The 24764-nt window shown below is 33.4% G+C and overlaps 1 protein-coding gene across 43 annotated transcripts in view; it reads left to right on the top strand.

Moving 5' to 3' along the window:
- The window catches only part of LOC106872422 (protocadherin gamma-A3), a 430239-nt gene that overhangs the window by 169280 nt on the left and 236195 nt on the right, over nucleotides 1-24764 (top strand). For 29 of the 43 annotated variants that reach the window (XR_016243938.1, XR_016243939.1, XR_016243950.1 and 26 more), the window contains one exon: nucleotides 985-1019. The exons of the other annotated variants lie outside the window; for them this stretch is intronic. The gene's annotated coding sequence lies outside the window, so the exon portion shown is untranslated. The remainder of the gene's footprint in view (nucleotides 1-984; nucleotides 1020-24764) is intronic. 43 annotated transcript variants of the gene reach the window in all.

A 24764-nucleotide genomic window follows, 5' to 3' on the forward strand; every position in this document is an offset into this window, starting at 1 on the left:
TAGTAGTTGCTACCCAGGTATTTCAGACATCCCAGAAGCCACCCCCCTCTGCTGCTTTAGATGCTATTACAGTTATTCCACCCTGGTTTATCAGGGATTAGCTCTTTAGCATTCAGATTACTCTGTCAAATGTAATGCTTATTTATTCACATTGTAGTGAATTAAACATGCATTATCTCGTAGCTTTGAGATTTCAATGATGTGACTGTCCTGGATGGGGCAATTGTTACTGTGGTTTAGCCCCTTTGTACTGGATGGGGGTACTGGGATCCCTGTTCGAAAATATAAGGACACAGATATTGTGTCGTACAGCCAGCTGGAAACTATGTTTCCTGGGGCTAAAACAACAGTAATAATCGTCCTTTCCAGGACAGCCACATTATGTTGGCAAATAGCCTTTACTTGAATAAGTTAGCTGAATAACTAAAATTGCCTTTTTTTAATGTTAGATGTAAGCTCATCTGAACAATGTCAAGTGTCATTTAAATATTTTAGAATATGATATCATTATTTTGGAACTTAATATCACAACTGCTGCGACAATGATTGATCTTAACATTCATTTGCTTTTTGGGGTTGCTTTGGGTTTTTTCTTTTTTTTTTCTTTTTTTTATATATCATATCCTAGATAACATAACTTTTCATTACCCTCTGTCCAGAACAATAAAGACTGTAAAAGAATGATGATAACATTACAGAAATTAGCTAAAAACAATTTCAACAGTTAACACCACCTCTGTGATTAGCACTTTTACCATCGTTTATGATATCAGAATGACCATCAAAATGTATATTAGTGCTGCCTCTGTCACCAGTAATGATGGTGTTATCAAATGACATCTTTATTACCATTTCGGCTCCAACCAATTCTATTTTCTCCCATCATCATCATTACTATAAACACTGTTTTATATTGCTGTTGTTATTTTTGTGTCAATTAATATTTGTAATATAATAAACAGTTTTCTTTTCTTTATTTTTCAGGTAAGATGTCCATTTTCAATGATTTTGCATAAAAGGTAATTATTTTTCAAAATTTTTACACAATTAACTATTCTAATTGCATATACATTTGTAATTATTATTTTAATTGTTTTTTTTTTTTCGTTCACAAAATTCCCTGACTTTTGTTACACTATTCCTCTCACCCCTCTCTCATTGCTTTTGCTTCCTCCATCCATGCTGTTGCATTTGTTAAGCATTTATTGCAAGGACAGAAACTATCAAACCTGAAACAATGCTGCTGATGATGGACAAGAAAACGATAAAGATGACAATAATGATGACACATTTTATATTGCATTGTTGCTGCTGCTGCTGCTACTACTACTACTACTACTACTACTACTACTACTTCTACTGCTACTGCTGCTGCTACTGCTGCTGCTACTGCTGCTGCTACTGCTGCTGCTACTGCTGCTGCTACTACTGCTACTACTACTCTCTCTGTCTGTCTATCCTTTTTCACTCTCTTACCAAATTAAGTGTAGTCATTGTTTGGTTAACCCTATGCTGGCCTTGTCCAGGCAAAAGTATAACAATAGACATTCCAGCCATGACCATTTCGTATTCTACCTTTTTTTTTTGTCAATCCTTGTGAGTCCCAGACCACATGATACAGTATGTCCTTTCTAAGGTTGGTAGACTGTTCTTTGAGGAAGGTCTTTCTCATTCTCCTTTTAACACCTACTCTTCCATGCTTGCAATAATCAGACAAAGATACAAGATGGAGTCTCTACGTCTAGCAGATTACATGACCATGTAGAAGTTTCCTCATTAACTCATCAAAGCATACTCCATGAATGTCTGAATTGAGAAAATAAAATCTCAGAGTCCATGAAAATTGTTTTTTGAGAAAGTAAATTCTTTGACAGTTAGATGTAAGGTGTTCTATGTTTTGGGATGGTTCCAGACTGGTGCCAGATAAACATTTAAAGCCATTCCTGGCAATCAATTGTAAGCAATCAGTCAAGTACAAAAATAACCAAAGGATTAATAATTTTGTTAAGTAAAACAAGATTTTTGAAGTCTGCAAGTTTTGGCAGTGAATTGGTGGAGCTGTTAAAGCATTGTAGTGAGTGTCTTGTGGTGCCTGTGTCTTGTAGTATTGAGTTCAAATCTCGTCCAAGTCAAAATACTAATTCAGTAGGAGATGGAATTGATAGAATTCTTAAAGCATTAGACAGAATACTTTCAGGTATTTGCCGTTGTTCTTTGAGTTCTGTCCATCATGCATTCAACTACACTGGTACCACTTCATACTGAGATTGCCTTTTTCTTAGACAATATTGGCATCAGTGAGAGGTGAAATTACCACTGCTGCTGCTATTGCTACAACTTTATCATTATTATTATTATTATTATTATTATGATCATCACCATCATCAGTGATATGATCTTTATAAAATCCTTGTTGACATTAAAACTCGTCATTCTGGGCTTTCAAAAACCTTCTGGGGTAAAAAGAAACTCTTTTAATTGTGAAACAGACATAAGTTGGAGACAAGAAGGGGAATCTGACTGTAAAACAGAGCCTCAGAAAAGATGCCATCAAACAAATGCTGGTTATGAAGAATGGGCATTGAACAAATTAATATGTGCCATTACACATTCATTCATAGATATAAAGACACACACACTACATAACCAGATACACATACACACATACAGATATATTTATCCAAATGGAAAACATTCAAACATGATATATAAAAATACCAATGCATTACTTAGTATCCTACTTCACTCTGTTTTTTTTTTTCATACCATTACATCTTATCACAATAGATTATTACTGTAATATGCAGCTTAAATCTCTGATACATTACCTTGACATATTTCAATACAACACACCATATTTCAGCTGCCAACATTTGTTGATTGTCTCGACTACATTTTGACTCCGCATGTTTGTTTTTTTTTTGTTTTTTGCTTACATTATATCAAAGTGAAGAATCTACTTCTGTGGACTTATTTAAAACTCACCATTCACGTCTCTAAATGTAATGACTGTAATTCTCTAAAAATAAATCATTAATGTTATACAAACATGTTATCCAAATTCTGTAGACATGTACAAATTATATAGACATAATGGCCACAAGTACACACTTTCAGAATTATCTAAACACACTAACCAAACGATGTATATTATATATACAATGTCCAAATGATGTATATATATATATATATATATATATATATATATATATATATATATATTATATACATATGCATATATATTATATACATATGTGTATATATATATATATATATATATATATATATATATATATATATATATATATATATATATATATATATTATATACATATGCATATATATATATATATATATATATATATATATATATATATATATATATATATATATATATATATATACAGAGAGCATTAATTATGTATACATCATCCAAAATATACAAACACCAATGTCCAAATTTTATAGCCATTGCTGTGTAGTTAAGAAGTCCATATTGCAACTGTGTTGTTTTGGGTTCAATCCTATAGTGAGGCACATTGCGTATCTTCTACTATAACTCTAAATCAACCAAAGCCTTGTGAAAGCATTTAGCTAATGGAAACTATGTGAAGCCCATCACACACAAATACATGTGTGAATGTGTGTGGATTTTGGGGTTTTGCTTGTCTCTTTATAAGTATGGTAATGCTAATGTTGATGACCGTTTTTGACATAATGACTATTTTCTTTGTCTTTTCAATTACTTGTGGAATATAGAAATAGCTTACCTGAAAAAACAGGAAAGGATTGTGACATGAAGAGTATCTGGTTGTATAATCCTGTAAAATCAATTTCCTGTCTTAGCCAAGCTAGCATTCAAAACTGGATGCTGAATGAATAAATAAGTTATCCAAACTATAAGCACATTTATATAAGTGCAAGCATGGTTGTATGGTAAGAAGCTTATTGCCAAACCACATACTTCCTGGTTCAGTCCCACTGCATGACACCTTGGGTAAGTTTCTTCTAATATAGCCTTGGGTTAACCAAAGCCTTATGAGTGGATTTGGCAGGCAGAAACTGGAAGAAGCTCATTATATTTATGAATATATATATATCTATGTTTGTATCTTTGTGTTTGTACTCCACCACCTCTTGACAACTGGTGATGAAGTGTTAAATTTCCTGTAACTTAGTAGTCCAGCAAAAGAAACTGATAAAATAAGTCTCAGGGGCTCACTTCATTCAACTGAAATTCTTCAAGGTGGTGCCCCAACACAGGTGCAGTCTAATGACTAAGACAGGTAAACGAATAAAAGACAATGTAAGGGGTCCAAATTATATTTTCTCAGCCTCCTTTCTTCAATTAATTAATTAAAAAATATAATCCTTTGTGTTTTTTTTGTTAGGCAGTGTGAAAATATAATTTGCATCTGGGGCATTCAATACCCTTGAGATGACACACGAAGAAACGGATTGGTGTCTCAGATTGATTGGTTTTGGTGATAGAATATACAGCTTGCTTGTTTAAGGGAACAGAGGTTCTTGTTGTAGTTGTAGCAGAAAAGAGAAGTGAAGAAACAGTATAATATGTATACAGTGGTGGAATCGATAACTATCTTCAAATATTTCAAACAATGATTCTTGTCATCTTGGAATGAAATAAAAATAGCCTATAATTTCTTCCAGACAGATTTCAAAAACATTTCAAATCTTTTTTCTTCTTTTTCTCTTTTTTCTTTTTTTTTTTTTTTTGATACATTGGTTTCTTCAACAACTCTAAAATATAAAATAAATTCTGGCTTCTAATGTCTTCATTCCATTTTCCATATAGATATATTGATGTAGATTGTCTTTGTTTTTTTCTGTTATTCATTATTTTTTTCTTCTCTGTTACTTTTCAAAATAAACAGAGAGAAATGTTAATACTATATAACTTGGAATGGATGACTAAGCAAAGTATATTGAGATATTAAATTTTGAAAGAATCAGATACTTCTCTGGTTTCAGGAAATAAATTTTAAGTGCTGAAGTTAACGATTTTAGTTAACCTTATCGAACTATTAAATAATAAACAAGAAGTTTCCAAGAAGTAAAACCAGCATATAAACCATCCATATTAAATATAAACCATCCGTATTAAATATGCTAACATACAATTTATTCCAACTACTCTGTTATAATTGCTTAAGCTTGTAACTGCAATGATTTAGAGCCATTAAGTAAGAATTTTAAATTACTGAGGTTTTAGGAATAAAGAAACTGGAAGTGGATGCTTTCAATTTTTCCCACGAGTATAAATAACCTGTGAAAAATAAAAGGGATTCTCCTGGGAATTGAAATCATATCTCTCAGCTCAGATTAATCTCAGGATTAAAAGAATTTAGTATAAGGAACAGTAGAAACCACAGTCTGCCCCATAATGTCTGCTTTTGGCCAGTTCCAATCATATATAAGTTTTTCTATGAGAGGTGACTTCGTATTTAACTTTTCACTATTTCTGAAGAAAAAGTTGCTGGAAGCAGTCCTCCACTCTCCTTCAAACAATGTAACCAATTCCAAGTGAATTAAAGACAAAGAAAAAGAATTAATTTCCAAATCTAACTTTATTGATCAACCTTGGATGGATAAAAGACAAAATTGATCATGGCAGGAATTGAACTCAGATAGCAGAGAGGCAGATGAAATAGAGCAAGACATTACTTTAACAACTCTGCCAACTCTCTGCAGTTAGAAGTAAGTAATACCTAAAAGTGCAACAGGTGATTAACGAAGCTACCTACCCTAATTGCAAAGAAATTTTTCCAAAAAATCTGTCATAAGATATGAGGTTTCTGTCATTCAACTGGCTTACTTGGAAATTAGGTATCAATGCTGAAATTATGACTTTTTGGTAAATGTTGGAAAATGTCATGAGAATCAGATCTACAAGATGGTTTTAATTCTTGCTTCTAGCAGTTCCGCATACATCATTAATTCTCCTGACAAAAGCATTTCTATAACACAATATCCTCCCACCAACCCCATCTCTTCATCTGAAACCTCACAGTGATTGCAGCTGAATAACATTACTACTAGTCATAAAGCATAAACCTGCCATAAGTGAGTCAGTTTACTATTTTACTGCCATTTTTTTTGCTTTTCCAGGTTTGAGCTTGTTTGGAGGTAAAGGATGGGTTCCGTTGGAGTAATTATTTTTAGTGCTTCATATCCTACCCTACTGCTAACTCTAAAATGGGAGTGTTGCAACTTGTTTCTTGTTTTTTTTTTTTTTTGTCAATCAAGTAAAATGCTGTAAGCTGAGTTTTTGTGCTTTGTCAGGTGAACACCACAATGCCTATGATGTTTTCTTTTCAACTTATGACCTCGTAGTCAATATTCCAACTTCTTCACATACAGTGTAACATGTAAAAATATGTGTTACTATGTACACAACTGAATCTAATTGAGCCTAGAAAAATGAGATTTAAATGGAAAAAAGATTTCTTTGATTATTTTTATATCATTGTCTGTGAATGATATATGTACTTATATTAATTCTGTTTATAATTTAAGAAATTGAAACAAATTTAATTTTATAATCTGCTTAAATTATTAGCCATTATACTATAAAAATGTGCAGCATGTTTAAAGTAATTTTGTTGACTGCTAAAACTAATCTTACCTATTGTTGACTAAACTACGGATGGACACTTAACCAATGACGATGTCAATGCCAGCACTAACCGAGAAAAGAATTCTTAACATTTCATCAATAAGTGGTCTTTCGTAACCATACCTGCCAACAGAAACCTCACCACTAATTCACAATCAAACTCAATTATTTCCAGGAAAATCTAGCCCCTCACTAATTTAACACTTTCTTATTTCCCATGCTGGTGCCATGTTGAATGCACATGTAATGGTACCATGTAAAACGCATCCATTCTGGTATGAGGCAGTGCTGGTGCCACATACAAAAGCATGCAGCCCACTCTGTAGTAAAGTGGTTGGTGTCAGGACGGACATCTAGTCATAGAAACCAGGCCAAAACTGAAAATCAGAGCCTGATGCAGCTCCCTAGGTTGCCAGCTCCTGTCAAACCATTCAGCCCATGCCAGCATGGAAAATGGATGTTAAGTGATGATGATGATTTTTGTTGGTATACATTGCCTTTGTTTCAATTAATTTTGAAAATAACAAAGAATTTTGTAAAATAAGGGAAAATTTTGTAAAATAACTTTGTCATTATTAATCTGGTGTTTGCAACGTAAACTAGCATAAAATGTTGATGGAAAGTCAATGTAAATCACTTTAAAATACCAAGTTTGTTTCAAAGAACCAGGGTTGATCTCAGGCAGACTGGTGTCAAACAGGTTGAAATAACTCCATCTGCTGCTATTAAAATCTCAACAACAAAATTATGTTAACACAAACCATTGCTCTCAAATAAACGTGTGTATAAAACAAGCAATTATTCTATGTTTAATGTATAAAATTGTTATTAGCAAATCTAATGACACCTGAATTTTTAATAAGCTCTACATGGTAAATGAAATACATTTGGTCCAATATCATAGCAATTAAGCATTATAGAATATTCATAGGTTTTAGTAACAGAGGAAGTAACTATAGAAATTTAATTTCCACTTTTTTTTTTAATTCTAATAAAAACCAGTGTGAAATATTTGTTTGTCTCATCTGAAATATAATAAAAATTAGAATTAAAAAAATTAGTTTAATTCTCTAATTCATTATATACCGCAAACAATTTCTTGTCAAATATTTTTCATATTTCACAGATACAGATGTAGATGTGTGTCATTAAGAAGCTTATTTCTTGTGGCTTTAGGTTCAATCACATTGTGGGACACCTTAGGGAAATGTGATCTTTTGTAGCCTCAGGCTGACCAAAACCATATGAGTGAATTTGTTGAACAGAAAGAAGCCCATTATATATATTTATATATATAAAGACATTTTAAGATCCACAGAGATCAGAACTTATCTGAAGCTCTTGGGTTCCATCCCACTGTGCAGCACCCTGGGTAAGTGTCTTCTACTATAGCCTCAGGCTGAGTAAAGCCTTGTGAGTGGATTTGGTAGACGGAAACTGAAAAAATCCTATCATGTATTTATATTTACATATATATATATGTGTGTATTTATGTGTGTGTGTCGGTGTTTGTTCCTCTACCATCACTTGACAACCGATGCTGGTGTGTTTACATCCCCATAACTTAGCAGTTCGGCAAAAGCAACTGATAGAATAAATACTAGACTTACGAAGAATATGCTCTGGGGTCGATTTCTTTGACTAAAACCCTATAAGGCAGTGCTCCAGCATGGCCACAGTCAAATGACTGAAGCAGGTAAAAGAATATAAGAATAAAAGAATATGTATGCGTGTATGTGTAGAGATATCTGTATGTATGTGTGTGCATGGGGTGGGATGTCTCTATGTCTTGAAATTTTATGGTAGTTGTAAATGAGTATCACTGTTATACAAGCAGTGTCCTTAGTTTCCAATGTCTGGTGAAAACATGAGGAAACATCACTCAACTTGGAAATAGGTAAGAGCTGACGACAGGAAGGGCATCCAGCCATTGTAAACAAATTGCAGCTGACCCCTGTAAGTATAGAGAAGTGGACATTAAACCAATAATTCAAAATATCAATACCAAGAATTTTTTTTAAAGTTTGCATTTGTTTAAACTTTAAAAAATTTGCTTAAGATTTAAACCAAAAAGAAAATATAACTAAAATAAAGACTAAACAGACTTGTGTATATTCTGCTATCAAAAACCATTATTAAAACTGTAAAATATTCCAACATATTGTATAATCTTGTGCAGTTATTTACCTATCAAACAAACTACATGAAGTTGACAGGGGTTTTTTTCACCAATAACCTAGAAGTTCATGCTAAATCAATGTCTAGTTTTGTAGAGTTCATTGCTGATAGTTTCACCATTGCTTAGAAAATATAGGGTAATACTGCTCAGATATGAAAACGAGGCTGGCTGCTTAGTGCAATTTTGATTTAGTTTTTCATCTTAGCTGCCAGCATATAATCACACATGAAAAGACTTGTGGGATCAGATAATCTTAATTAAAAAAGAAAAAAAAAGCACAAAAGGAATATAAAAGCATTTGAATTTGGTTTGGGGATTCTTTTTATATATTTTGTTAATATTATTTTAACTTTATGTTTAATTGTTGGAAATATGCTGTACTGGAAATCTTGGTGTCTTTTTTTTCTTTTATCCGGCTTGTAAGTGTGTAGTACAGGTGTACAATAAGAAGCTTATATTCATGATTCAGCTATAGAATATAAAATAGAAGTAATTGATGTATGCAGATATCATGAATATGATATATGAATATGATATCTAACTATATCAGATTGCTTTTTATTACAATGAATGATATATATATATATATATATATATATATATATACATATATATATAGAGAGAGCGAGAGCGAGAGAGAGCGAGAGCGAGAGAGAGCGAGAGCGAGAGAGAGCGAGAGCGAGAGAGAGCGAGAGCGAGAGAGAGGAGTGTAACAGTGGTAGGGATGTAAGATGCCATCAGAAACACATGTATATACACACATATATGTATGTGAATATATGTATATATATAGATATATACATGTATATATATTTATGTCCATGTATGTGCATGTGTGTGTGTGTATATATATATATATATATATATATAAAGAGGAGACTGGAAAATAGTTTTGGTATTATATATGCACCATTACATGTGTTTCATTTGCTAATAGGAGTTACAAAGGAGATAGATAGATAGTTAGACAGACAGACAGACAGATAGATAGATAGTGTAGTTTGATTCGTTCTACTCAAGATAAGTATTGCCATCTGCAATTGCTTTCATTGTCACCATCACCTTCACAATGAAACTGCTCCTTTTTGATATTTTGTGTTGGTGTTGGTTGGCTTTCATTCATTTCAGTCTTTTGTCATTTTGTTCCATGAAGCTTAGCATTCTCCGATGTCTTCTTCACCACTTCTTCCTATGTCTACTTTTGTCTATCTTTGTCACAAGATTGAGCCACTGTCGACTTACATTAGTAAGTAGGACATCATTTAGTTATTAGCCATTTATTCCAGCAGATGACCAGAAATTACATTAATTATAAACTGCTTTAATATGACATTTTAAGTCAACTTGAATAACATTTGAACTGTGGTCTGTAAATCATTATATCATTCATCAATCAATGAGATTAATCAGGCACTTTGCCATGAAGGAATGTCTAACTGAGAAGTGATTAATAAATTCTTTAAATAAGTTATAAAGAACAGGATTTGTCTGTTTCCTAATAAACTATTATAATATGTTAATTTATATTTGGAAGTTATAATTGATATTCTGCTCACTTAAGATGAAGTGGCAGTTGACTTTCCTGGATAGTGGATAGTGACTTCAATAGCTACTTCAGAGCATGAGGAATCTGCCCGAGGCAAGCCACTATTCAACTGGTTCTCACTGACAGTAAATAGTGTAAGGCCCCTGACCAGGGTTATAGGTTTCTGTCTATGGGTAAAAATCTGCATCGCTTCACAAGAGAAAGATGTAAGAAGTAAATCTTGGAATTAATCTAGAGTGGAACCTCTAAAATAGTCTGGCTTTTTGATTTGGTACTACTTCACTACCACAAGCTCCGTGTGCCTTTAAACTACACCAGCAAGGCCAACAGGAGAAGTCTCTTGTCTAGATAAACCAAATTTTTCATACACCCAGCCTAGGCTTGCATTCTGGAGCAATCGCTTAGTTACTGACCAGTGGTGTACTGACCAGCAGTGTATCACTAGACTAACTGATGCCAAAGAAGAATTAACTTTCAATTTGAAACGTTGATGTTAAATTTAAAATTATATCAATCAAAGACATTTATTTCAGACCACTTTTTTTACTTTTGAAATAATCTCATCTACAGAGGTAAACAAACTTCAAAGAATCCTTTACCAAAGCCATTGCTTCCATGATTACACTCACTTAGCATCTCATCTGTAATGATGATAGAATTTCCCATGGAGTCTATCTAAAACAGAAATCTTGCCCCAGATTGATTGCAATATGTTAGTCCTTTTATAATTGAGTTCAGATTATTATTTTTTTTTTTTTAAATAGAATAGTTTGTGATTTAACTGAATCAACAGACAATTGATTAAGTGTACCTTTGCATGCAATAGCAGAATAAATTGTTCCAGTTGAATAAATATTGTAACCAATATAAACTGAATTGAGATCTCCAGCATTCCAGCCTCATTTATCGCTACTTCTATATAGAAATCAACTCTGACTTTCTAATCAGCTAATAAAGCTCTTTTATCACGAAATAATTTCAATTATAAATTATGTGCTTTCAAAAATGAAAATTCGAGTCAAAGCAAGTCTCCAATAATTTCAATAAAAGCAAAAAAAAAAAAGAATATCTAATGTAATAATCATAATTATAACAACAACGAGGATGGCTTTTAAGAAATAAAAGGTTATTCTGACCTTAATCACTCCAGATACACAAATCTCTATTTTATCTCTAATCCACATCTGACATCCCAGTTACACACTCTATATTCTAACATATTTCTAAAAGAGAATGTTAGGGATTTGCATGGAATAAACACTCCCTACTCTATGCATCTTTGTTGCTCAAACATTATCAACAGAAACATCATGTTTATCTGGATGAATGTTGTTCTTACCCATTTCTTTAAGTTGATCTGTTGTCTCATTCAGTTTTTTCCACTCCTTGTTTTTTGTTTGACAAAGACTTACTCAGTGACCAATCAACATGTTCTTTTCTTCTCTCTCCAACTTCTACCAAAACTACCCCAAAACTACTACAAACCTACTTCTGCTTCGGTTGATCTGATCTTATCTCTACCAGTCATCAGATCCATTCACTTGACATCTTCCATTTACACCTCTTATGTCTCCCTCCCACTAATCACATACTGAACAGTGAGCTTTATCCTTCCTCTCCAAAGTGGAATCCCACAGAAATATTATCTCTTACCCATAATTTTGCTTTTCCCAATAGACCGCATGAGCTCAAGACTTAAACCATTAAACCTATTAATTTCAAATTCTTTGGAAAATTACTATTTTTAAATCTCACAACGTTAGATATTCAGCAACAGTACTTTGGAGCAAAGATTGTTTGCCAACATAACATGGCAGTCCTGGCTTAGGATGAACGTTGCTGTAATTTAGCCCCAGGAAATTGCAATACACAGATATTGTTTTGTGCTGAGTGGGGGTGCTAGATTCCCTTGTTCAAAAATATAAGGACACAGATTGTGTTGTATAGCCAGCTGGAGACAATGTCTCCTGGGGTTAAATTACAGCAACATTCGTCCTAAACCAGGACTACCATGTTTTGTTGGCAAACAATCTTTATTTCAAATTCTTTGTTTAACTTTCTGATAAAGAAAAGCAAAGTTACTGTCTTAGTTTACAGTTACTGCTATTTTTATGGTTGCAATTGTTGCTCTTGATATTGTTACTGCTTGTTGTTGTTCACATTTTATTTTCTGTTTCTTTTATTAACTAAACGAGGCTCATTTGTTTGTTGGGTGTTCCTGTAAACAAATTTTACACCTTGTTAATTTACTTTAAACTCTAACCTATTTAGGCCAGCCATTTCGCATTGTAACTGTTCGAACCAAACAGAAAATGGACAACAAATAGTTATTGTCAAATAAAACAGTTTTTACACTATTTCGGCTTCCCCCTTCTGAGAATACTCAGCCATGACACCAAACTAGTTAAACAAGCAAAGGAAGGGGTGCTTTTGTTTTTGTTTTTATTTTTGTTTGTTTGTTTTTTTTTAGTATCTGTAGTAAAAGGTAGTAGCGCTTTACACTGATTGTGTCAGGTAATTGGAAGAAATTAGTGTTGAAATCACTAATAACAACTAAATATACACTTTGGGAATTCAAGAGCTGATTAGCCGTTCTATGACTCAATTGTATTTTCAATTTCAGACATTTGATTGATTCTTTCAAAAAAAATCAATAACAGGCAAAAATAAATAAAAAAGATATATATATATATATATATATATATATATATATATATATATATATATATATAAATAATTGACAAAAAAAAATACAATATAAATAAACCGTAAAATTATATATAAATAAAGATCGAGAAACAAAATTCAATAAATAAATAAATATAAGGAAGTAAATAGTAATTTTCTAGTGAATATTATTTGAGTTCAAATATAATAACAAAGCGTTTGGAAAATGAAAATGGGTAGTTTAAAAAAAAATAAACAAAACAGTTTTTTCAATTGCATACACGTACACCTACATACCTATACATGGAGAGACAATCACAGGTGAATACACACAGGTACACACTGATATATACATACGTACACACACACACACACACACACATATATATATATATATATATATATATATATATATATATTTATATATATGCATACACACACATGCACACACACACACACACACACATATATACACACACACTAGTAACATACACAACCACACAAATTGAACGAATACAAATGGTAATATATAATAAAAGAATTTAACCCACTTGAATGACATGTGGTGTTAGTGTGTGTGTGTGTGCATGCGTATAAGGGTGGAGGATGGAGAGTGTTACATTTTTCCAAGACAAATGAAATACTAATTTGTAGCAGCCTTGAGTCACAATGCTGTCAAAACGGAATTAATTATAAATCGCAGCAGTAAACGTAGTCAATAATTATAGAATACTAATAGTCAGTGTTCGGTGAGTGCATGTGTATATGTTCATGCGTATGCATGTGTGTGTGTATGTGTGTCTATGTGAAGTTGGGTAACCTCCAGTGATTGTTGAAGTCAAACTAGAAGTAAAAAGTAGTAGTAGTAGTAGTAGTAGTAGTAGTAGTAGTAGTAGTAGTAGTAGTAGTAGTAGTAGTTGTAATGGTTATTGTTAAATTGCTCTCTTTTCTCTTTTAGCTGGTAGGCTTAATCAATTACTCTGCTTAACACTCGCCCTCCAGCTCCGCCTGTCTTCAGGTACCGTTAACAGATTCAAGCTCTACTGCAGGTGTTTGGCCCAGGTTTCTGGCATTGAAGACGTCGTCTTCTCTTCCTACCAACAATCTTGAGGGCCCTAAGCAAAAATAAAATAAAGGTCCTTTTAAACATTAACCTTCATTCTCTGACCCCTTTGCAAGAGTGAGTGTTAAAAATTGTAGCATTCATTGCTTGGTTATAAAGAAATAAAAATGGTTTTAAAACACAAGGAAAACCAGGTCATGAATGACAGCAACTGCCAAAAGCTCTTTGACTGATTGTGAAATTCAGGTTACAAAATTACAAAAGAACTACAAAAACAGAAAATAGTGATGGATGACAAAACTGAAATGTGTTGGACAAAATTATCTTTAAACTGACATAGAATTATTGATACTGATATTAAATTTTAATAATGCAGTAAATGGGGAGAATCATTAAAAAGCAGGGATAGGAGGCTTAGCAGCAATTCATCTGTCTTTACGTTCTGAGTTCAAATTCTACCGAGGTTGACTTTGCCTTTCACCCTTTTGAGATCGATAAAAAATTAAGCACCAGTTGAGTACTAGTGTCCATCTAATCGTCTGGCCCCCTTCCCTTGTGCCTAGAGAAGAAAAGAATATTGCATGAATAAGGGCAGTTTATTGACAGCATTGTTAAAACATTGGACAAAATGAGGTATTTGGTTATATTTTTTTCTGTTCTGAGTTCAAATCCTGCCACAGTCAACTTTGTCTTTAAATTAATAAACTTTTTAAATTAATGAACCCTTCATGTACCTGAATGGATTTAATCGAGTAATTCTTTTCCTTCAAAATTTGTGGTTTTGAACTTGAATTAAAAACTTTTTTTCAATTGAAAAGGTAATCTTGAAATTATGGTTAAACAAATATTCGTTACAGTTAAGCTGAACAACAGCAGTGGCCCAGCATGATCACATTTCTCAAACTAAAGTTCAAGTAATTTCATAATTGACGTAATGTATTTTATAGGATTTAACCCTTTAGCATTCGGATTACTCTGTCAAATGTAATATGTGTTTATTCACATTGTTTTGAATTAATAATGTGTTATCGTGTAGCTTTGAGATTTCAATGATGTGATTGTTTATTTTTAGAATGACATAGTAGGGTAGGTATCAAAGGTCAGATCTGGCTAGTTTGAAAATAAAACAAGTAAAATATTTGAGCCAGATATCATTGGATTAAAAGCTAAAGGGTCAATATAGTTTTTAATCAATTGGAATGTTGACGAAGTGTAACCAACACAATGGTCATTGATCAAACAAATGATAAAAATAAGTGAAATTCAATAACAGGAAATGGAAATATGCAAATACCATTTTTGAAAATTCCAGTTAAGGATAATAGTGAAGGTATATAACCTTGTGGTTAGAGTGTTGCTCGCATGATCAGAAGGTGTAGTTTCAATTCCCAGACGAGAAAGTGCATTGCATTCTTGAGTAAAACATTTCATTTCATGTTACTCGAATCCTTTCAGTTGTGAATAACTCTGTGACAGACTTCAGGAGAAATATTGTAATCTCAGGCCAATTATATGCTCTGTAAACCAGGTAACAAGCTCTCTGAGCCCACAGACTCAAGACAGGACTTACTATTTAAGGACATTGAACCAGGTTTTAGAATTAATTTCTAAGCTAATTAAGCTTTTTTGTACGAAAACATAGTATTAATACCGAAAATGGGTTTCAAATGAGCCATTTTTCTGAGCTGTGACATATCCTTGGATAACTTCATCATCATCATCATCATTTAACACCCGTTGTCCATGCTGGCATGGGTTGGACGGTTTGACTGGGCTGGCATGCTGAAAGGCTGCACCAGACCCAGACTCCACTCCGATAGGGCATGGTTTTCTAAGGCTGGATGTCCTTCCTAAACAACAACTTCTCTGAGAGTGTAATGGGTGCTTTTACATGCCACCAGCATGACACTGGAGTGCATTTATGTTCCACAGCACGGGTGCCAATTTGTGTGACACTGGTATCTGCCACAACCGTGATTTTGCTTGGCTTGATAGATCTTCTTCCCAAGCACGACATAATGCCAAAGTCTTGGCCATTGCCTCCATGAGGCCCAACACTCAAAAGGAACTCAACCACTTTGCCTCTGTGAGGCCCAGAATTGTTCACCTGAATAACAAATCCTAAATATATTGATTTTTCTTCATCAGGCCATGACACCAGTTCCCCTTTTTTTTTTTTAGAGTAATCTACAGAAATTGGCTTAGAATCAATTAATTCAATGCCAACATAAATCTAATTTTTATGTTATTGACACTGGAAGCATTACAGAGTGATGGTTTAATTTACTGCAATAAAATTATAGTATTTAAGTCCTGCAAAACACTCATTATTGATCTCGTCATTATTTACCAATTTTAAATTCTTTAAATTTACTTTTTCCAGAGAATAGATTTTTAGGATTTGAACCATTTACCTCATTCTAATTTTTCTTGATTGACATCAGAAATCCATTTTTTTCTAATTTAAAATTTGCTAATTGACAGATAATTTTTACTTGTCATTCAATACTAAGATGTCGAATCTAATAATCATATTTCAAAAGCTAGATTAATCATCAATCACATTACAATTGTCAGTTATATTATTTATCAGTCCATTGAGTGTAAATATATTGGTCATCCATTGTTATCATTATTCCTGATGAACCACTAGATGACCAAACTGATGGTGGTTGGGGTATGACCGATGGCTAATCCAGCATTTAAAAAAAATTATATGTATATATGTGTGTGTGTGTATCTATCTATCTATATCTATTTATCTATCTATCTGTCTGTCTGTCTATCTATCTATCTATCTATCTATCTATCTACCTATCTATCTATCTATCTATCTATCTATCTATCTCTCTCTCTCTCTCTATATATATATATATATATATATATATATATATATATATATATATATATATATATATATATATATATATATATATATATATATATATTTATATATATATATACAAGAGGTGCAGAAAAGTTTCATTTTTAGAATGTGCCAATGTCCCTTGGCTGCTGGGGTTATTGTAAGACAATTGTTGTGTTCATGATGGCTAGAGTCATCCATAACCATCCACTTATCTCCATCCAAAAAGCATGTTAACTTTGAAAATTCCTTCATTCTTGAATTTATATCACCTTCTTATATGGAACTGGTATTGATTTGCAGTGACACATCTTGCAGTGGGAATGATTTTAACAAATAAGGACACTATGTTGTATGGTATTTGATATATCTATATTTGCATGCCTGTGTGTGCACCTGTCTCTGTCTGTCTGTCTCTCTCTCTCTCTCTTTCTCTCTCACTATATATATGGTATACATACATGTGTATATATGTGTGCATGACTGTGTAAGCCAGCTGCTATATTGGAAAGTTTGTATCTCTAAATGATGCACATAGTGGAATTAGATTTCACAACACCAAGATAATGAATGATGTGAGAAACATATACAGTGGTCTTGCTTGCTTACTATGATCAATTTACACCTCCAGAATCAAACCAATTTTTAGCAAAATGGTATATTTATGAACCGCCAAAGCATTGAGGATAATATTTGAATGTGTCACTCTTCATATATTCAACCAAAATTCTTCAGAACCTGTTAGTTTACGACTTGCAAAGATAAGATTTCAGCTTGTGTATACTGAAGAAATATCGAAATAAAATGCATAAAACAGGACACAAGAATTATTTTCTCCCATCAGCCATAGCTTCAGGGAATTCATTTCAATCTGAAGTCTTGGAAATGGACATCAGAAAATGGTGAGGAAGGTTAACAATAATGTCAAGCCAATAGTAATCTATGTAGCTATGTATCATTCCCTCACACACACACATACGCCTATATATACATAAACAAACATATATATATATATATATATATATATATATATATATATATATATGCATATATAAACATGTATATAGATAGATAGAGAGAGAGAGAGATACATCCAGCCATCCTTCCATACATATATATATATATACATGTATGCATAAATATATATGTATCTCTTTATGTATATATATATATATATATATCATCATCATCGTTTAACGTCCGCTTTCCATGCTAGCATGGGTTGGACGATTTGACTGAGGACTGGTGAAACCGGATGGCAACACCAGGCTCCAGTCTGATTTGGCAGAGTTTCTACAGCTGGATGCCCTTCCTAACGCCAACCACTCAGAGAGTGTAGTGGGTGCTTTTACGTGTCACCCGCACGAAAACGGCCACGCTCGAAATGGTGTCTTTTATGTGCCACCCGCACAAGCCAGTCCAGGGGCACTGGCAACGATCTCGCTCGAAAATCCTACAGGAGCCAGTCAGGCGGTACTGGCAACGGCCACGCTCAAAATGGTGCATCTCATGTGCCACCCGCACAAGAACCAGTCCAGGGGCACTGGCAACGATCTTACTTGGCTTGCCGGGTCTTCTCACGCACAGCCCATTTCCAAAGGTCTCGGAAAAAACCCATCTGCAAAACAGCTAGTAGTTAGTCCAAGAAGGTGTGCTACATACTTGCATAAGCTTGGGTATTGTGGACAAGCAGCTATAAGAAAACCTTTCTTTCAACCAATTAATATCAAATAAAAGATTTTGAAAATTAAAGGTGTCTATTTACTTCCTGCATGTCTGTGTATAATTTGAACTTGCTATACACTTGTAATTTTATGTGAAACTGAATTCTGCTTTCTGCTTCTTTTAACAGAGGATTATAGAATGTTCAGTTGAAATTAAAACTGATTATTTTTTGTTGACTCTGATATGAGAGGGTTCAGACACAATATCATAAACTAGCAAACCACTTGTTCTTGTTAGTTGCTACACCATGGAAATCTTTCCTTGTTATTAACTGTCTATGTTTGAAGAATATTTTGTATATAGCTTTAAGATAGCAACTACAAGCTAAATTTATTTGCATTATACATTCATGCATGCATTTGTAAATTTGCAGACATATATATTTTGTCGTAGTTGGGTAAGCAAAGCACGTGGTTTCTTTGGTACTTGTAAATGTATGCACAAGAAGATCCACAAAGCAAAACATAATAATAATAATGATGATGATGATAATAGCAATAATAAAAATAATAATAATGATAATAATAAGGTAGGACAAATCTAGGCAAAAACTCTCAGACAGATGGACAAATAAATTGATAGACAGACAAGGAATGAAATTAAATTACCCATCCATAGACCATTTCTAATATCATTCGTATGTCGTATTGATATGTAACTTTCAAGCTATAGACAGCTTATATAATTACTTCTCATGGTACAATAAGCACAGCACATTTGCAGCTTTATTTTATCTTCTCCTTTCAGGAACTTCGCCATTTTCTTGCTATATTTTATTTATGTGTTTATATTTCTTCTTTGGTTTTTTTTTTGTTATTTTTGTTCAGGTAAGGGGTGGGAGTTGAGGTTATTTATTTTTAATCTTTTCATTGCAAGTCAGCTTTTTGAAATAGATACCTTGACAAAGATATCATTTCTTTTGTTTTAAGTTAAGAATAACTTTTTCCATATTGTTTAAAATTCAGAATATTCTAGTCTCCGAATTTTTGAATAAATATCTTTAATTAAAGTTAATATAAACACATAATAGAAGCAATTTTTAGATACATTCTCTGAAAATATGCTTCTTGAAATTCCCAGCATTTTCATTTATGTTATTGTGTGTTATAGATTTTTTTCATTTATTTATTTATTTATCTTTTGTTCTCATTCTCATTTTTATTTTCCATTTCCTTCTGCACTTCACAAAACTCAGAAAATTCCACAAGACAAGAAATTACTCTTCAACTATAATTTATTCCCTTTTTTTTCTTTTCAAAAATAAAAGCTATATTCTCATTAAGGGATCTCTTAAGCTTCCTTCACTTTTAATTATATTTCTTTTATTTAAATTTAATTATTTTGAAAAAAAATTTAATTAATAGCATTTTAATAAATATCTTCTGTTGAAACGCAATTGGTAGAAAGAATTCCTACGCTCTTTGTGTTCCTTCAATGTGGTCCGTACTATGTTATTACATCGTCATTTTAGATGACAGGGAGGTGAAAGAGAAAAGACTTCAACGATATAACGATGTGAGGGCTTCCATGATAAATGCTGTGAAATTAGCGTTTGCCCCCTCTTGTTACATTTTTACGCAACAAGTTCCCTTATTCAAATTTTAACCTCCAGCACAAGAAAACGGACTCTTTGTGCACTGTTTGATCTCTGCCTTTTGTTGTTGTTGGTGTTGTTGTTGTTGTTCAGCTCTGTTATTACCACTCAAACATTAATCACTGTTACCATCGGCTCCAATACCACCATTAATCACCTTCCTTGTCTGAATCATCGTCGCCGTCATCGTCATCGTCATCGTCATCATCGTTGTCCTTATAGTTATCGTCATCATTAACATCAGCAATACTGGAAATGCCACAATCACTATCATCATCATCGTCATCATGTTGTTGCTGCTACTGTCATCATTACCATCATCATCATCATAACCACCGTCATCACCACCATCATCCTCATCATCAAATCCCCATAAACTTCCTCCTCATTATCAACACCACTACCATCACTATTACCACCATGACCACCACCACTATCATCATCAGCAGCAGCAGTAGCAGCAGAAGCAACATCATCATTATCATGGTCATCATCACCACCATTACACCCACCATTACCATCATCATCTTCATCACCATCATTGCCGTCATCATCATCATCATCATCACCATCATCATCATCATCATCATCATCACCAATCTCACCAATTCCCTACCTTTCCACTTCTAGTTTATCTTTTTCCTCTTCACTTCTTTTCTTCTTTTTTCTTTTCTAACTCTCCATGTTTATTTTATCTTATATTTATTTATTCTTTTTTTTTCTTTTTTTTTTTCCAATCATTATTTCCAATTAAATCTCTGTACTAATTCAATGCTTCCTTCTCCACCTCATCCCTACTTAATTACATAAGTACAAGTTGCTTGAGAATTTAATCTCAATATTTCTTCCCATCTGCTGCTACTGCTGCCACTGCTGCTGCCATCGTCTGCTCATCCTTGTTTTAACTCAGTTGGTATATCATTTCATTCTAAATTTAGACTTGAAGAATTGTCATCATCATCATCATCATCATCATCATCATCACCATCATCATTGTCGTCTTCATCATCGTCATCATCATCGTTGTCATTGTCGTCATTGTCACCATCATCACCATCATCATCATCGTCATCATTGTCGTCATCATCATTGTTTAACGTCTATTTTCCATGCTGGCATGGGTTAGAGGATTTGATCAGAAATAGCAAGCAGGAGAGCTGCATCAGGCTCCATTTGGCACAGTTTCTATGACTGGATGCCAATTCCTAATGCCAACCAATTTGCAGAGTGTACTGGGTGTTTTTCAGATGGTACCAGCTCAGGTGCCTTTAAAATGGTACAAAAAGGAAAAAAAATTAACCATTTCCATTCATCATCATCATCATCATCTTCATCTTCCTCCACCTCCTCATCATCATCATCGTTTTCACATCCACTTTTCCATACCCACATGGGTCAGATGGAATTTGGTGAGACAGATTTTCTACATTTAGATGTTTCTCCTGATACCTGCCCTCACCTGTTTCCAAACAATTTAATATTTCCCCATTGCAAAACATGTTTTTCAAAAAAGACCAGAAACAAACATCATTTGCATGAGCTTCAGCTTATCCCAGTTTTAATGGGGGGTATAAGTAACTAAGACTATAACACTCCCCACCTGGATGGTACGCCAGTCCATCACAAGGTTAACTTCCCATCTATTGTCGGAACTCATTTACATCTGAATGGACTGGTGCAACCTGAAATGGAGTGTTTTGCTCAAGAACACAGTGCACTGCCTAATCTGGGAATTGAAACCATGATGTTGCACAAGCAAGTGCAACTCCTTAAACCACCAGACCATGTGACATCATACACATACCCATGTACATACATACCCACATACCTATGCAAAAACACACATACCCATGCACGCATACATATATCCAGTCAAGTGCCAGTCTTGTATAGGGTCAACATTATTGGTTAACTTCCACCTTTTCAAGATTGCTGACTTTGTGCCTAAATTAGAAACCATTCTATCACTAACTTAAAGATATTGTCATTCTTTAAATATAAACAACTTCATGGCTAATAGACACAATCATACAAAATGGCATTTTCTCACACAACCATACAAATATTCACTTAAACTTGTGATATTCTAGTTCTTATCACAATTATTCTGCAAATTCTAAGACTGCAGAATCCATTGAATAAAAAGCAGAACATTTGATGTTTCTATGAATCTTACAAGGGACAAAGGTCAGATGTTAAAATCTAAGGGCAACCTGAATCACTCACATGTGTTATGATCATGGACATATCCAGACGAGAGTGATTTTAGCATAATTCTATTCTCACAACATATATATTCACATACTTCCATATATATGTGCGTGTGTATACATATATATATATATATATATATATATTATATGTACATATAAATATCTGTCTATATATCTATGTATGTATATATGTATGTATCTATCTATCCATCTTTCTATATACATATATATATATATATATATATATATATATATCTTTCTTGAATAGAAACTTGCCATTCTCATCCATTATACTGATGTGTGTTTTGTGTGTGTTGGCTCTCGGCCAGCATTCATGTATTCATATGCATATCAATAGGCACATATATGTGAATGCATATGTGTGTGTGCATGTGTGTGTGTGTGTGTGAGTGTGTATGTATATACGTATATATATATATAATTTACACGCACACATATTCGTATTTCTTGGTATTTTGGATATCGACATATGAGATATATGTTTAGTTATTATCAGCTAACATTTATACACACATACATAGCCAAACTAAATATACATCCTTTCATTTTCATTTCATTTATAACATTCCCTTTTCCATGTCCGCCTGGGTCAAATGGAATTCATTGAGGCAAATGTTCTATAGCTGGATGCCTTCCCAGTTGCCAACCCTCAACTTCTTCCAAGTCAATATTTCTCTATGGCCGGATATGTTTTCTGAGAAGATTCAAATTAAAGGACACCACTTGTATGAGGGTGACTCTTGTTTACAACTATTATGTGATGTCAAGGCAAGGAGGTACAAACACTCATACATGCACACACATACACACATACAAACATCTACACACACACATATGTGCATCATCATCATTTAATATCCATTTTCCATGCTATGTATGTATGATATGTGTGATTATATATACAAACATGCATGTATGCACATGTGTGTGTGTATATTTGTGCGTGTGTATACATACGCATAATAGGCTTCTGAAGAGTTTGTTTACCAAATTCCAATCTGGAGTTATAGTTGCAGATACCCGCCCAAGGTGCCACACAGCAGGATCACATTCAGAACCATTTGCCTGTGAGTTTTATTCTACACAATAACAGACACAAATATATATATATACTAATATATCCAAGCACACACACACACATGTATACAAACAGCAGCACTCATTTAAATGCAAATACAGTTCTTTATAGTGCATATATTTGCAAAGATTTTGGTGGGAAATTTTGGCCATTTTCAGTTTTGCTGTGTTTTGTGTCAGCTGCTGTGGATAATATTATGATTAAATCTGACATCGTACAAATCTTTCAATATATTAACAGGCAACACTTCAAAAGGAGAATAATAATGTAATGACCTAGTAACCTTCTTTAATCCACTGGTTTTTGATAATCAGATTTTAGCAGGACAACCTCTCTGGGCAGAAAATGATAATGACAGAGCAATTATATTCTGTGTATTCTATGTTACTTTGATACATACATCCCTGATGGAATCAGCTCTATATTCTTAGATATAAGTGGAGATTTTCAAAATGTCTGTGATGAGAGTCATACGTGTGTATATGATGTGTTCGTGTCACACTTGTGTATTTGTCACACGTGTAGACATAGGGTATATATATAGGTTGAATATATGCATATACACGTGTTTGTGTGTGTGTGTACTATATTCTTTCATTCATAGAACCCACCGCCCACCTCATTCCGTCAGCGAATGTTCTGTTGATGTGCTTAATGCTTTTAATTAATGAGCCTAAAATTAGAATTTACACACACGCACACAACACATACACACATATCCATGGCTCTCACTTGCCATGTAGTAATATATATACATGCATATATATTTATAAATAGATAGAGAGAGAGAGAGAGAGAGATTGATAGATAGATAGATAGATAGATCGATAGATAGATAGATAGATAGATAGATAGATAGATAGATAGATAGATAGATAGATAGATAGATAGATAGATAGATGTGTATATATACACAATACATATCTACAGCATTGATATTTCCCCACTGCCTTATAACCATGTCTTCCTAATATCACTTTGTTGCATGTCATCTCAGTTCCAATGTGCAAAACTACTTAAATTTTAGAACCTGTAACTGAATATGATTGCATTTAAAAATATGATTGGAAGCCTGTGTATATATATATGTTTGCATCCTCGACACACATATGTATATAAATATGTGTGTGTGGGTATGTATGTTTGTCACTATGTGCACATGTGTGTGTATGTGT

Source organism: Octopus bimaculoides, chromosome 13, assembly GCF_046866305.1.
Source record: "Octopus bimaculoides isolate indiv1 chromosome 13, ASM4686630v1, whole genome shotgun sequence".
Classification (NCBI taxonomy): Eukaryota; Metazoa; Mollusca; class Cephalopoda; order Octopoda; family Octopodidae; genus Octopus; species Octopus bimaculoides.